The 14,569-nt window shown below is 37.2% G+C and overlaps 1 long non-coding RNA gene across 1 annotated transcript; it reads left to right on the top strand.

Moving 5' to 3' along the window:
- Positions 1–5,816: 5,816 nt before the first annotated feature.
- On the top strand, positions 5,817–12,225 carry LOC127526718 (uncharacterized). The gene is made up of 3 exons (XR_007934154.1): positions 5,817–5,982; positions 8,474–8,515; positions 12,029–12,225. It is a non-coding gene; the product is annotated as an uncharacterized LOC127526718 (long non-coding RNA).
- The last annotated feature ends 2,344 nt before the right edge of the window (positions 12,226–14,569 follow it).

The following is a 14,569-nucleotide window of genomic DNA, read 5'->3' as shown; positions in this document are numbered from 1 at the left end:
AAAAAGTAATTTCCAAGCGTTCATAAGTAATTCTTAAGACCACAATGAACACTCATTTAAAGTAACGAGGCGGCTATTTTGTTCACAACATTCACAAAAAAAGAAATCAAGAGAATGCACTAAATGAGTTCAGTATTCACAGTTCTATATTTATATTATACGATTACAACACATTTTGCTCAAAAATGACATCGAGATACCAGCAAACTGACCGCATAATTAAGTATTACATATAAAGTTAATGTTACATTTAAAGTGTTTCAACCAACACTGAGTCAGAAGTCAGGGCATTATCCTGATTTTTAAACTTTATTATATATTTTATTTGCTAATTATAATCAAAGAGACTGCGGTGGGCTGGCTGGGGTTTGTTTCCTGCCTTGCGCCCTATGTTGGCTGGGATTGGCTCCGGTGTTCTGACGATTTGTCCTACTTTGTCGAAGTATCCTACCGTAGTTTATTTGTGGAAATGTTCACATTTCTCAATTTATTCTCTATGCATCATTTAATGCCCGAAAGAGACACAGCCTGATGCAAAGATTTCACAAGACGGTCATTACTCGTGCATGGATACAATGGGCTGTACAAGATTAAAAGTCACACATGCAAAATATACAACTTATAAAATGTTGACAGTAAATACCTATGCAGTAAACTGTAATAAATGCATTAATGTAGTAAGGCTAAGAAAAGCATACATATTACTGAAATACAGTAACACCTCAAACTTCAACACTAGGTAGAAAAGTTGCGTGATTTTGGTCTGTGCATGCGTAGTATCAGTGAGTAGATCATTTCGATGGGTAGGATGTTTCGTTAGGACACCGGCAGAACCCCGTGACCCTGTAGTTAAGATATAGCGGGTTGGATAATGGATGGATGGATAATCAAAGAGACATTTAATAGCGTAAATCTATAACAAACATTGATGCTGCAAATACCCATTGCAATCTGCGGTCCTTTCTTAATTTAAACATTCGTCTTGGCAAAAGTCATGTTGAACACAACAAAATACAGCATTGTACAAAATAATACTTACAGGTAATACTTTCTTAAGTGGTAACAACGGAACAAATGATTTCCAAACATCTGGAAGATTCGCTTTAGAAAGACACGCTGCTGCCAAGCAAAACGTCCCGCCTACTAAACGTCACTGCACTCGCGGTTCTATCCGAGTTATTATACAAATGGCCAGCAGAGGTCACCCAAACACAGAGCTGTTAAAACGCTGGCAGGGCCGGAGTAACTGCTTTTAGATAATTGAGATGACTCACCCTGCAGCAGCGGCTGGATGCGCTTTATGGAAGTGACTCAGAAGTTGGCTGGGCTTATTGTCGCGCAGTAAGTGACATCTGAGCAAGTGTGTGGAAAAGCTGCACAACAGTGGTAAGAAGTAACTAGCAACCATTTTATGAATAAACACATTCCACTTCAGTGTTTCTAGAATTTGGAGGCTTTTCTAAAAAAAATTCTGACCCTCTTGAAAAAAAATAAATAAATAAAATTAATAATAATATGGCATTGCTGCAAGGCTGATGGCAAAACTTCAAGTTATCTTTTTTTTTACCTTCTTCTGTGTTATTTTTTTTTCATATCTTAAAATTACACAGGTATACACTGAAAATAAAACACAATTTGATGTGATATTTATATATTTTTGGGTGCTGAATTCAAAAATGAAAACTACTTTTTTCACAAAACACAAGCTGCCAGTTATATTTTTTATTGGCACTACAATTAATTAAATATTAATATTTTATTTCAATGATAATTTGATTGGATTAAATATTGTCTAATGTTAAACTTTATGTTTAAAGCTTTGAAAATCTTGAGGAAGTTAACTACAATGCGAACCTCAGTGTTTATATGTGGGGACCTGAACGTTCTGTGGATCTTACTGAGTCAGCAGTCAGGGCATACAACATTTCTGTGATTTGTCTGTGAGTGGGACAGCAGTGCCAAGAACTTACATTGGAATGGCCAGCTAGAAAAAAAAAAAACAAAAAACGATTGCTTGGTGCCAAAAACGTCGTCAGACTTATCTAGGTGGCTCCACATAGAACGCTACTACCACTGCATTATATTAACCTCCCTGGTGTTCAGCTTGAGCTTCTTCCAGGCTCAGACCTCAGACTTAATTCTATAAAAATGGTTATTCCTGAAAGTCTCTCAGGTTAAGATGTTATGATCCAGTGTACAGCATTAAGTACAAATACTGATCGGGACAGTATTGTGATGCTATTTAGTAGATAAAAAACGGCATGCTGCCAAAAAATATTTATTTACTGGGAGCTCATCCCAGTAAGCATCAAGCACAAGGCAGGAACAGTCCCTGAATAGAGTGCCAGAATATTGTAAGGTGAACACACACACACACACACACACACACACACACACACACACACACACAGAGTCACACACGTGCACACCAAACCTGCATGTCTTTTAACTTTGGGAGGTAACTGGAGCACCCGGTGGACACACGGAGAACATGCAAAGTACACACCAGGAACACCTGAGGCTTACAAGACTGCAGTGCTATAACTGCACCGCTCCCCAATTCATATCTTCTCGTAAAAAAAAGGTTCTTAACAATTTAAAATAATTCAGACTACCTTCTTTTCATATGTGAGTCATATTACAATTACTAAACTTTGAGCCAAGTAACAGCAACCTGAAACAGTGACATCTAGAGTGAGCGGACATCTTAATGATTATATTTTAATGAAGTGGGATAAATGCTAATTGGAGAGGCGAGCTGCCCTCCTACCTCACTCCCAAGAAGGATAGAATCCTTCATGAAAACCCCTTTGGAAACGGAATTGTTACAACACAAGCAAGTAGTTACAATTAATTTAAATCGAAAACATTTCTAAGCATTCCATGGCCTTAAAAATGACCCACTTTAATGTTTAAAAAACACTGAAACGTCTTGATGGAATGTGTTTAGTAGTAACATTAGTCATAAAAGCAAATGCTAATCATTTTTAATAAATTACATTACATAAATTTTATCACTTCTAGTCTCCTTAGAAAAAGAAAATATTCCCTTAGGTCAGGGGTCGGCAACCCGCGGCTCTGGAGCCGCATGCGGCTCTTCAGCCTCCTTGTAATGGCTCCTTTTGGCCTTGACAAAAAAAAAAAAAACCATGAAAATGAATAACGGCAATTTCTTAATTTAATTTGTATATAATATATGTAATATATACAATGTTTATTTACTACTACTACTGTTATACACTTTAACATCTAATTTTTATTTTTATTTATAATTTGTCAACTAAAATATGCGTCACATCTACGTCTATAGCCCTCGCCTTTACCTGCAGGTGGCTTCTGGAGTGTGCGACCCCTGCACTTACCATGAATAAATCCCAAAAATGAAAAATCCCAGAAGAGAACAGAGAGTTTAATTCTGCGTGGACAGAAGCATTTGCCTTCACCGCCAACGACGCTGGCTTACCGGTGTGCTTAATATGTGGCGATAAATTATCGAACAACAAAAAATGTAACGTTGAAAGACATTTTCGAAACAAGCACTCAGCATTCAAAATACCCAAGTGAAGATGAGCGAAAGAGAGCAATTTCGGAACTGCAACGGAAAGCTGAACAGAGCAAACATACTTTCAAAAAGTGGATCACTTCTCCACAATCAACTACAGCTGCTAGTTTTGTGGCAGCTCAAGAGATCGTAAGGAGGGGTAAGCCGTTCACAGACGGAGAATACATGAAAGAATCGTTCATAAAAATATCAGAGCATCTATTCTCTGACTTTAAATGTTTTGGTGTTTGAGCGCATGATGACAGTGTTTGCCAGAGATGTACAGAAAGGTACACTCTCTCACTTCCCCTCCCTGAGAGAGTTCAAAGCAGTGAACATTCACATAAATTGTGATTATTTCCACCGTACAATTATTGCAATGCAAGCTGCATTTAGAGAAATATTCAGTGAGTTCAGAAAGAAAGAAAACCCTCTCTCCTTCCCTGGACATCGACCCATCCCTGCTGAACACATCCGCATTCACAGGAGTAAGTAAGCCCGATCTAGAAATTGAACTGGCCGCATAGCAGATAAAGATTTATGGGTGTCCAAGTTCAAATGCCTGACAGCGGATCTTGAAGAAGTCGCCCGTCAGAAGGCTACTCTCGCTAAAGAGCACAAATGGACTGATATTGAAAACCTCCCCAAACCCGACAAACTTGTTTTCAATACATGGAGTGCCATTCCCGAAACATATATGAACATGAAAAAATATGCATTTGGAGTCCTGTCCATCTTTGGCTCAACATACTTATGTGAGCAAGTTTTCTCAAGCATGAACTTCATAAAGTCCAAATATCTCTCCCACCTCACACATGAAACTGCAGTCCTGTGTGAAGGTCAAAGTCACATCGTATAGCCCCAACATAGAACAACAACAACATTTATTTATATAGCACATTTTCATACAAAAAGTAGCTCAAAGTGCTAGAGATGATCTGCAGCGAACTTCAGAAACAGAAGTCACATTAAACAGGTGAGAACAATAGCATTTAATAGGCTAATATTTAAAAAAAAAAAAAAAAAACACATTTATTTCAGACCCGGAGCTGATGTCGGTTTTTTTGTATGTTCAGGTGCTTCAGTTGATTGCTGGCTGAGAGGGAAACCTGAAGAGGATGAGAGCACACTGAAATGGAATTTTATGTTTACTTTTTTAAAGCTGCTAAGCTACAGCTAAATGTTTTATTTATATTAAAGTGGGCTAGTTTTTATTTTAATTTTATACAGGTATAGGAAGGACTCAAATAGGCCTGCAGAGTTCAGTTACATTTATTTCAAAGTAGGCCTACACATGCACACTGCACTTCTGTTTGTTGTATTCCGTGGTTGTAACATGTAAAATCTAAAAAAAGATTAAAACTTTTAAAAGTTTATAAGCTGTGTTATGTTTTGCGGCTCCAGACTATTTTTCTTTGGAGGAAGAGGGAGCAAAATGGCTCTTTTGATAGTGAAGGTTGCAGACCCCTGCCTTAGGTTAATACTGGCTTTCAGTCCACAGTGGATCTTGAGTATGAATGTCCTTTATATTCTTTCATTTGTCCTAACTGTGCTAAACTCAATCCTTATCTACTGTCATCTCATACTTTTTCATGTTTTATCTTTACTCAATTACTCTTTTACCCATGTTTCCTAGTATTTGTAATGTATTATATAATCTTGTATTGTACAGTATATTGTCACCTTGAACTGCAGTCTTATGTTTTTAATTTGTAAAGCACAGTGTGAAATTGTGCTCTGTGAAACTAGATAGATAGATAGATAGATAGATAGATAGATAGATAGATAGATAGATAGATAGATAGATAGATAGATAGATTCATTCATTAGTTAATTCCTGCATACATTCATTTGAGACCTTCAGCTGCGGTTCCACTGTAGACGTGAACAAATAAAGATGGATGTGATGTTTTCATAAAGATGTAATCTAATTTACTGTGTACTACAACTGTAGCTATCAGCTAATATATCTTGCTGTCTTTTATATATGAAGTACATGCTTATTAGACTTTGCACTTCTGCGTACGGGTCATTTTAAATGCGTCACAATGAATGTATGATGATTTTTAAAAGTTTCTGTACTCTATACTCAAAATAAATTTTTGTATTTTTCATTTTTGTGTTGGCCAACATCATCTCTTGTTATTATGTTGCATAGTTAGTGTGTCCATCCGGTGTGATCTCAAGAACGATTTTGAATGGGCACATAGGACACGCGTCCTAATAATATCAGCCAATAGGCAGCAGGCGTCTAGACTGGTAAGGATGGCTTTGACTGCGGCAGAGCTGATTGCGTTTTTGTTTTTCTGGTAAAAGAGAAATCGCGATTGACTCAAATGAACCTAAACTGCAGCTGGACGTACATAACTGTAAATCAACACTTTTTGTTATAAAAGATACAGAAGATCGGAAATTTTTGGAAAGGGGACCACGATCTACAGGTAAATACTGTACGTCTTCTGCTTTTTGAAGTACCGATGCTGCAAATACTCCGGAATGTATTCAACGTCTGGAAAATATTATGCTAGTAGAAATTGTTTAATATAATAAAGGAAAATTAACCTGTCATGCGATAATAAATAAATAAATTAAAAAAGATAAAATAAAACTTTATTTACTACTACGAAATTAAAAAATTAAAAGTCGCTTTGAGAAAATTCCGCATTAAGTCACATTCCCCACATCTTGAAGTTTTTACGGACGCTGAGTGAAAGAATGAATCTGAGTACTATTCTGAACTTTTGGAAAAGATAGACTATTATAAAACTATAATTATACAATCGGACACGCCACGTTACTTAAAAGTAAGTGTATGAAATTTAAATCGTCAGATAATGGAAATGTACGGTACAAGTGACAGCTGGATAAACCTTACACCAGTTGTAAAAGCGATTCATTACCTGGGAAATTTCAATCTTGATAACGTCATTGTGCCCACTTAATCTCATTCGTGCGTCACGGTGCCGTGCTGGAGACTCGACACTGGCTCCGTACTGATGTGCTTAAGCGGGTGGGTTCGTGAGTGTTTTAGGTTTGGATGTTCTTGCAAGGGTCTCTGACCCCCTGACGCCCACTTGGATTAATGCTTATTTATTTATTTGTTTGTTTGTTTTTGAGTGAACTGACTAGTTTTGTTTCCGCTTGACTGAATTGCCCTATGAATGAATTAACTTTTAAAAAGAACAGGCTTTTCATTATTGCGCTGAAGTTTATTTAGATAGTCCACCTCTGCAAACATTCGCACAGCGCCCCCCTGTGCGCAGACCATGGGCAGCGCGGACTTAAGAAAACCCAATCAAACACCGGACTGGCCCAAATGTGGGGACTGCTACAAGGAGCCTCATAACAAAGGTCCCCTAGCAGCCCAAAATGAGTTAATGACTGTCAGTATAAGTTCACTAAGTCCCTCATTGGCCCAGTGATGTTTTGGTAACTCTGGCCAATCTAATCACTACCCAATGGCTTCCCTCTTTTTATTATTATTATTGTAGCGACCTCAGTGTCAGGCTCGAAAAAGAGATGAAGTAAAAAAAAAAAAAAAACAAACGTAGTAAAGTCTCACCAAAAAAACGTTTTTACTTGAACAAACCAGAGAAAGAATGCTGAACTCGTTACAATCGATTGATGTCTTTCTTGGGTAGTCCTGAGAGGAGTGCGTTACAGTAATCTAGCTGACTGAAAACAAAAGCATGAAGTCTAGAATGACTAGGCAATGGAGAGCAATTTGGCCTGGACATCAGGATACACCCTGCTCTTTACAAAGGATACCCTGGGATCTTTTAAGACCACAGAAAGTCAGGACCTTGATTTTTGCATATCATCTGAAGGACGGAGCCATATTTTACAGCACAGTGTCCCCGTCACTGCACTGGGGCATTAGAATCCACATTCTGACCACAGCATAAGCACCCTCTGCTGGCCTCACCAACACATCTTCCAGCAGTAACTCAGCCTTTTATTAGATGGTCTTCCATCCAAGTATTGGCCAGGCCCAAACATGCTTAGCTTCAGACAGATGGCCTCTTCAGAAGTTCTCTTAGAGGACAGAGCTGCCTTTGATGCAACACAAAGAGCTTTGTTGAACTGTGCCCTGACACTACAGTATTTTCTTATTTTTTTATGAGTTTATTATAAGGGGTAGCCCATTTGGTGCCCCAACACTTCTTTTTTGTCGCCCTTATATGTATGTGTATTATTGTATGTGAATTTCCCCTTGGGATTAATAAAGTATCTATCTATCTATCTATCTATCTATCTATCTATCTATCTATCTATCTATCTATCTATCCATTTTCCAACCCGCTGAATCCGAACACAGGGTCACGGGGGTCTGCTGGAGCCAATCCCAGCCAACACAGGGTACAATGCAGGAACCAGTCCCAGGCAGGGTGCCAACCTACCGCAGATCTATCTATCTATCTATCTTCTATCTATCTATCTATCTATCTTAGCCTGTTCCTCAGTTTATGATCATTTCATCTATTATTATATTGATGTTTTGATTATAAATTTCTTTTTGTTTTGCCTTTTGTGCTTTTGATTTTATTTGTTTTGTTTGTGAGATGTTTATGTTTTTTGACAATGACTTTGCCCTGCAACTTAACATGAAACTCTACCATTCTTGAGTAAACTACATGCTACATGCATATTTAAAGGAAATATGTAAATATTTCACAACCATTTGTTGATCATATTAATGCGTATCATTTATATGGTTTTCATTTTAAAGATATTTTAATACCTGACTCTGATAATAGTTAATCTATCTAAATGTATGCTGACCCTTGCAGAAATGTTTGGCCCAGGCAACACAGAAGGTTAGCTTTTCACGATGTATGCTTGATCATCTTTACTACAGAGTCTTGAATGATTTTGTGGGTTTTAATTGTTATTATTTGTCACATTTTAAAATAATGCCTTTTTTTTTTTTAGAAAACATGAATTTTGGACTAATGACTTTAAAAAACGAATCTGGTAAGAATTAATTTTCTTCACTAAATGCAACATTTGTTCCAATCACAACAATCAAGTTCATCCATTCAGTCATCTATTCATCTTCTAACTCACGTATCCAGTTCAGGCATGGAGAGCATTGGCAGAATTAACACAGGACAGAAATCGAGCTAGGCCGAGGTGCCAGTCTGCCTCAGTGCCCAATTATGCCCACACTCACACTTCTATACACTCATACCAATCACATTTAGAATGTCAAATAACTTAACACACATACAATTCTTATAAAAAGTATTCACCCCCTTAGAAGTTTTCACATTGTGCTGTGATATAACATTGAATCACAGTGGATTGAATTTGTTATATTTGACACTAATCAGCAGAAAAAACACTTTAATGTCAAAACAAAAACAGATCTCTGCAAAGTGTTCTAAATTAATATAAAATGTAAAACATAAAAATAAATGATTGTACACGTCTGCACCCCTTTAAGTCAGAATTTAGTAAATGGCAGTCATGACAGCTTTGAGTTTGTATGCACAGGTCTCTCTCCATCAGTTTTGCACATCTGGACTCTGTAATTTCTCTCCATTCTTCTTTGTGAAACTTCTCAAGCTCTGTCTGGTGCCATGGAGATCATGAGTGATCAGCCTTTATCAAGTCCAGCTGCAAATTCTCAACTGGATTAAGATCTGGACTCCGACTTTTCCAGTCCAGGACACCGACTTTGTTGTTTCTCAGCCATTCTGGTGTTGCTTTGGCCTTATACTTGTGATCGTTGTCTTCATGAAAAACAAATCTTCCCCTAAGCGTCAGGTTTCTTTTAGATTTCATAAGGTTTTCCTCCAGGATTTTCCTGTATTGTGCTGCATTCATTTTACCTTTAAAGGCCTTACAGGGCCTGCTGCACAGAAGCATCACCACAACATGATGTTGCCACCACCATTCTTCCCAATGGGGATGGTGTGTTTTTGGTAATGTGAAGTGTACAAATGTGGCATTTAGTCTCATGGTCAGAAAGCTCAATTATGGTCCTATTAGATCATAGAACCTTCTTCTAGCTGTCTTCAGATTCCCTCTTGTGTGTTCTAGAAAATTCTCCGTGCATTTTTAACAATGACTATCTCTTTGCCACTCTCTCATAAAGCTGTAAATAGTGAAGGATCCAAGCAACAGTTTTTGTCTACACAGCATCTGCAATCTTTTTCACTAGAGCTTGTACTGTAACTCTTTCAAAGTTATCACAGTGGCTTCCATCACTTGTCTTCTTCTTGCACAATCACTCAGTTTTTGTGGACAGCCTACTCCAGGCAAATTTACAGCTGTGCCATACTCTTTCTGTTTCTTAATGAATTATTCAGTGACCATTCCCTGAATTGTACATTTCATCCACTGTTTCACAGAGTTCCTCGGAATATTCTTTGTCTTTATGGTGTAGGTTGGACCACCATACTGACTCCCTGAAAGCCGGACCATCCAGATTCAGTAGCATTTATACTACAATCAAATGAAACCCCAAATAGTTGATTTCTATTTAACTAATTATCCATCCATCCATCCATTATCCAACCCGCTATATCCTAACTACAGGGTCACGGGGGTCAGCTGGAGCCAATCCCAGCCTAACACAGGGCGCAAGGCAGGAAACAAACCCCGGGCAGGGTGCCAGCCCACCGCAGTTAACCAATTATGTTACTTCTAAAACCAGTCGGCTGGTGAGAACAGGTGAAGAATACTTCTGTTATTAATTATTTTGTGTTTTATATTTTTAATAATTGAAACTATTTTGCAGAGATCTGTTTATATTTTAACTTACAGAATCTTTTTTTGTTGATCAGTTTTAAAAAAGCCAAATTAAATCCGGTGTGATTTAGTGTTGTGTAACAATAAAATGTGGAAATGCCCAAGGCAGTGATTACTTTTTATAGGCATTGTGTTTTGGTGTTTGCAAGGATCGCCAGAGTATCCAGAGGAAGCCCATGGGAGGAAAACACAAACTCCAACCTGGTAGCGCAGAGGATCAGCGTGACTTGTTAGTGTGTTTCATTCTCAAAATGGCATCACACATTCCTCTGGCATTGATAGACTGACTAAATGTTTAAGCTCTCCATTTATCTTTTTTAATGGCTGTTTCTCCCACCCATTCAAATTTTGAAATGTTTTCATTTCCTTTGCTTTTCCCCTTTCCCTGTTTTATATCCAAGCTTTTTCTTTTATCAGTCGCACACCTGGTGAAGACTATACAGCTGAAAATGTGTGTCTGTGATCATTTATTTATTCAATGTGGATATTAACTTTATTTTTTCCATGACTATTAGATAACTTTGTGTGAAGAAGTAATTTCTGGTTTCTTTCTTGTTTGGAGAACCACATTTAAATATATCACATCTGTTCATTTTAGATCCTAATTGTTTTCTTTTGAGACACTTTATTTTAAGTCATTGATACCACACATGTATGGATTGAACGGGACAGAATTTCATGTAAAGTCCAATATTGGTGCCAAAGTATTGGCTTAGTATCAAATAATAAAGGCTTGACCTGGATTTATAACCGCTGTAATGAACTCACATATTGGAATTTGTATATTTTTACATGTTGATGAATGTTTGTGATTTGTCAAACACCTTTACATGTACATTTTTTTGCTCTTTTCCCTCTTAACTTGTTTGTACATCTACAGTGTATTGCCTTTATATGTGATTCTGTTTATTCTGCTATATTACTCTTTTTCAACAGAGTGTGACTGTAGCGCAAAACAGTCTACAACATCTCTTGAATTACACCCACAAGAAACACTCAAGAATTTTCCATTAAGTGGGGTCAGTCTAAAAATGTCCATTTTGAGGCATCTTTCACATTATGTCCACTGCAAGCACAAAATGACACAAATTCCATGGTGTTATTTGGATAACTCTCACTAGAAGAAAAAAATGAGTCGCTTCAACCTTCAATTTTTTTGTCATTCTTGTCATATTCTAACCTACTTAATCCTGAAGGGGTGATAGAGCCTATCCTGGCTAACATAGGGTGCAAAGCAGGAACAAACCCTGGACAGGACGGGCACACACAATGAGTAATGTCTGCAATGGAAGAAATAAGATCTGTCAAGGCCATGTGTTTGTTTAGTCATGTCCTTCTCATGCCATCATTTTCTTTCCTTGTGTGTTTTATTATTTAATTTTGTGATAAGTAAAATATTGTTACATAAATCATAAATGACTTCTGTCCATGTTTGGTTGTGGCTTTGTGCCCATTACTGCTGACAGAAAGTCTGGCTTTCTATTACTTTTGATTAAGTGATTGAAGAAATGGCTATAGATTTTCATGACCTTATAGCCCCCTGAGGGATCTATTGAAAATCCTAAGGAGAAAGGCAGATCGCCAACATTCACAAACTACTTCATTTCACACCTGTTGTTTTTCTCTTCAAAATTTTATACCGGGTTTGATCATTCTCATTGAAGTCCATCTTTCAAATGTAAAGTGTATGTTTACTCAGCTGACGGTCTTCTGTTTTCCTTTATGTCTCAGTGCCTCTGAAGAGTATTTCAGTGGAGATTTGGGCCAAGGACTTTATCGCGGATGTTGTATCATCTCTCGACTATGAGAACACAGAGTCAAACCCTGTGGAGGCTGAGTTTATCTTTCCCATGGAATTTGGAGCTTCTGTCTACGACTTGTATGTAGACATTGGCGACACACAGATCAAGGCCACAATCAAAGAGAAGCAAGAGGTAAGACTGAAATGCTGCCGTTTGTAACCATATTTATTTTGCATAACTTTTAAAAATGAAACAATAAAACACATGTAAGGAGGAACACTTCCACAAAAACTTGTTTAAGCTCAAGCTCAACTTTATATTCAACTGTACTCAGTACAATAAAAGTCTTGACAGCATATCTTCTCAGTAGACAATAATACATTATCAAAAAAAAAGACATACACACATATTAAAAAATATAACTACTATGCAACATATAGATAAGATTCCTAACTAGCTTAATATTCTTTCCCTAAATAACTAGTTGCTCACAAAGATTTAATTGATTCTGAAAATCAAACTTGGATGAGGAATGCTGGCTGTTGCCATTCTCGAATAGTCACCGGCGGAGGACATCACACACAAGTTGTGGCTCTTGTACCCCAAAACAAAATGCAAACACTGCAGCACAATAACATCACAAGCAAACTGAAAAATAACTTTCACGAGTTTCGACTTTCACAACTCCCCAGATTTCCCAAAATGACATTAGTGAAACGAATGCAGAAGTCTAGGGGTATGAATATCTAAATGGAACCACCAATAATCCAACGAAAATTCTGAGGAACCTTTGCTGGCATGAATTCAACTTCTTTTGAATTTCATATTCTAGTTTATCATTCACTTCAGCTGGTGAGGATGATACAATATTCCTACAAAATGGACTAAAATGAATTATTTTTAATATCTAAACATTTAAAGTAGGATGGTTTTTAAAATGCAGGGAGGACCAAATGGAAAGTAACCACATCAATATTATCTGTTTACATGAAATTAGGGGGCAGTTGTTCTTTTGCAGTCTTTTCAGAAGTGCATTCTATTTTCAGGTTATTCCTTACTAGTTTCCAAGTAGCTCTTACATTGGTGAGATACTCCATTAAAGTCAGAATGGATGAGCCTATTAAATGTACTACAATCAAGGACGGTTTAAAATCATATAGGCAGGCACTTAAATGGTGATATATGTAATGAACAAGAACAGAATTGTACTCTATCTTGAAATATTTTTACTGTGCATTGAAGAAACTTCCAAATCTTCTGTTTAATGATTTAACTCTGCTTGATAACCTAATGGAAACTTTAAACTGCAACTCATTTTAGAACAATGGAATTGCCTAAAATATAAAACATATTGTAGTCCACAATCATAGCAAAGCTATTGAAATGAAAGCCCTTTTTAATAAACACACCTGCAAGTTCTTTTGATTGTGATAATTTGGAATGGTCTACAGCAGAGGTCCCCAACTCCCATCCTGGAGGGCCCCAGTGGCTGCAGGTTTTCTTAATTAGCTACCTGTTTTTGCTGCTAACGTCTTTTGAATTAATTTTAATTGAATTGTTTTTTTAAGATTAGTTAAAAAATGTCTTCATCGTTCCTCTGAATTGCTTCATTTCTTTCATTAATTGACACCCAAACAGAAATGAAATGTGAACTGAGTGAGCCAACAGAAGTCAGGGCCTCAAACTCCAGCCAATTTCATTCCACCCAGTCGCTTAATTAGGCGTAGGGTCTTGTTGTTAATTGAACTCGTTCTTTAATTCCGTGAGTCTTATTTTGCAATAGCAAACATTTCTGAAATTGTTGATTTTCTCTTTTCTAAGCACACTGTTCAAATGTTTTTTATTGAATTTGAGCAGATCAGCATTCCTGAGACCTTCACCTTTCTTTATTTTCAGATATTGTATGATCAACACAGTTTGCTGGTCCTGTTTTGGTTCATTTTGTAACTCATTATTGTTTGTTTGCTAATTAAGGAAAAAGAAACAATTAAGGGGTCTGAGTTTTCAAGAACAGGTCAATTAAAATGAATTCAAAAGAAGTTAATTAGCAGCAAAATGAGGCAACTTGTTAAGAAAAGGGTTAGAATGAAAACCTGCAGTCACTGCGGCCCTCCAGGACCCCTGGTCTACAGCCACTAAAAATATAATGTAACCTTAAAAAGACAGTAAATCCAGAATAAAATCATGGTGACCTTTTTCAAGGGGTAATTGAGAGGAGGAATAGGTTAGAGAAGCCCCTTAGGGTAACCTTGACTGGGCTTAGCTCTATTGCATATCTTGCATGCCAAGACAAAATTGTTTATGTCCTTGTTCATCGTTTTCCACCAGATATGGTGTTGACTTAATTCAGAAGTTTGTGTATGCCAGCGGGGCCAAGAATCAGTGAGCAGCAAGACCAAAAATCTTAGTTTCAAGGAATTTCTCCATCATTATCAGACTGCTGTGACAGAGTATCTGCATTTTATTTTTTAATCTCCAGCTGCCTCAGTTAAAGTCATCTCTGATTGAGGATCACAGGGATCATTGGGTA

This window comes from Erpetoichthys calabaricus, chromosome 2, assembly GCF_900747795.2.
Source record: "Erpetoichthys calabaricus chromosome 2, fErpCal1.3, whole genome shotgun sequence".
In the NCBI taxonomy this organism is placed as follows: domain Eukaryota; kingdom Metazoa; phylum Chordata; class Cladistia; order Polypteriformes; family Polypteridae; genus Erpetoichthys; species Erpetoichthys calabaricus.
Note: the sequence above shows the minus strand (reverse complement) of the source record. Positions and strands in the feature narration are given on the sequence as shown.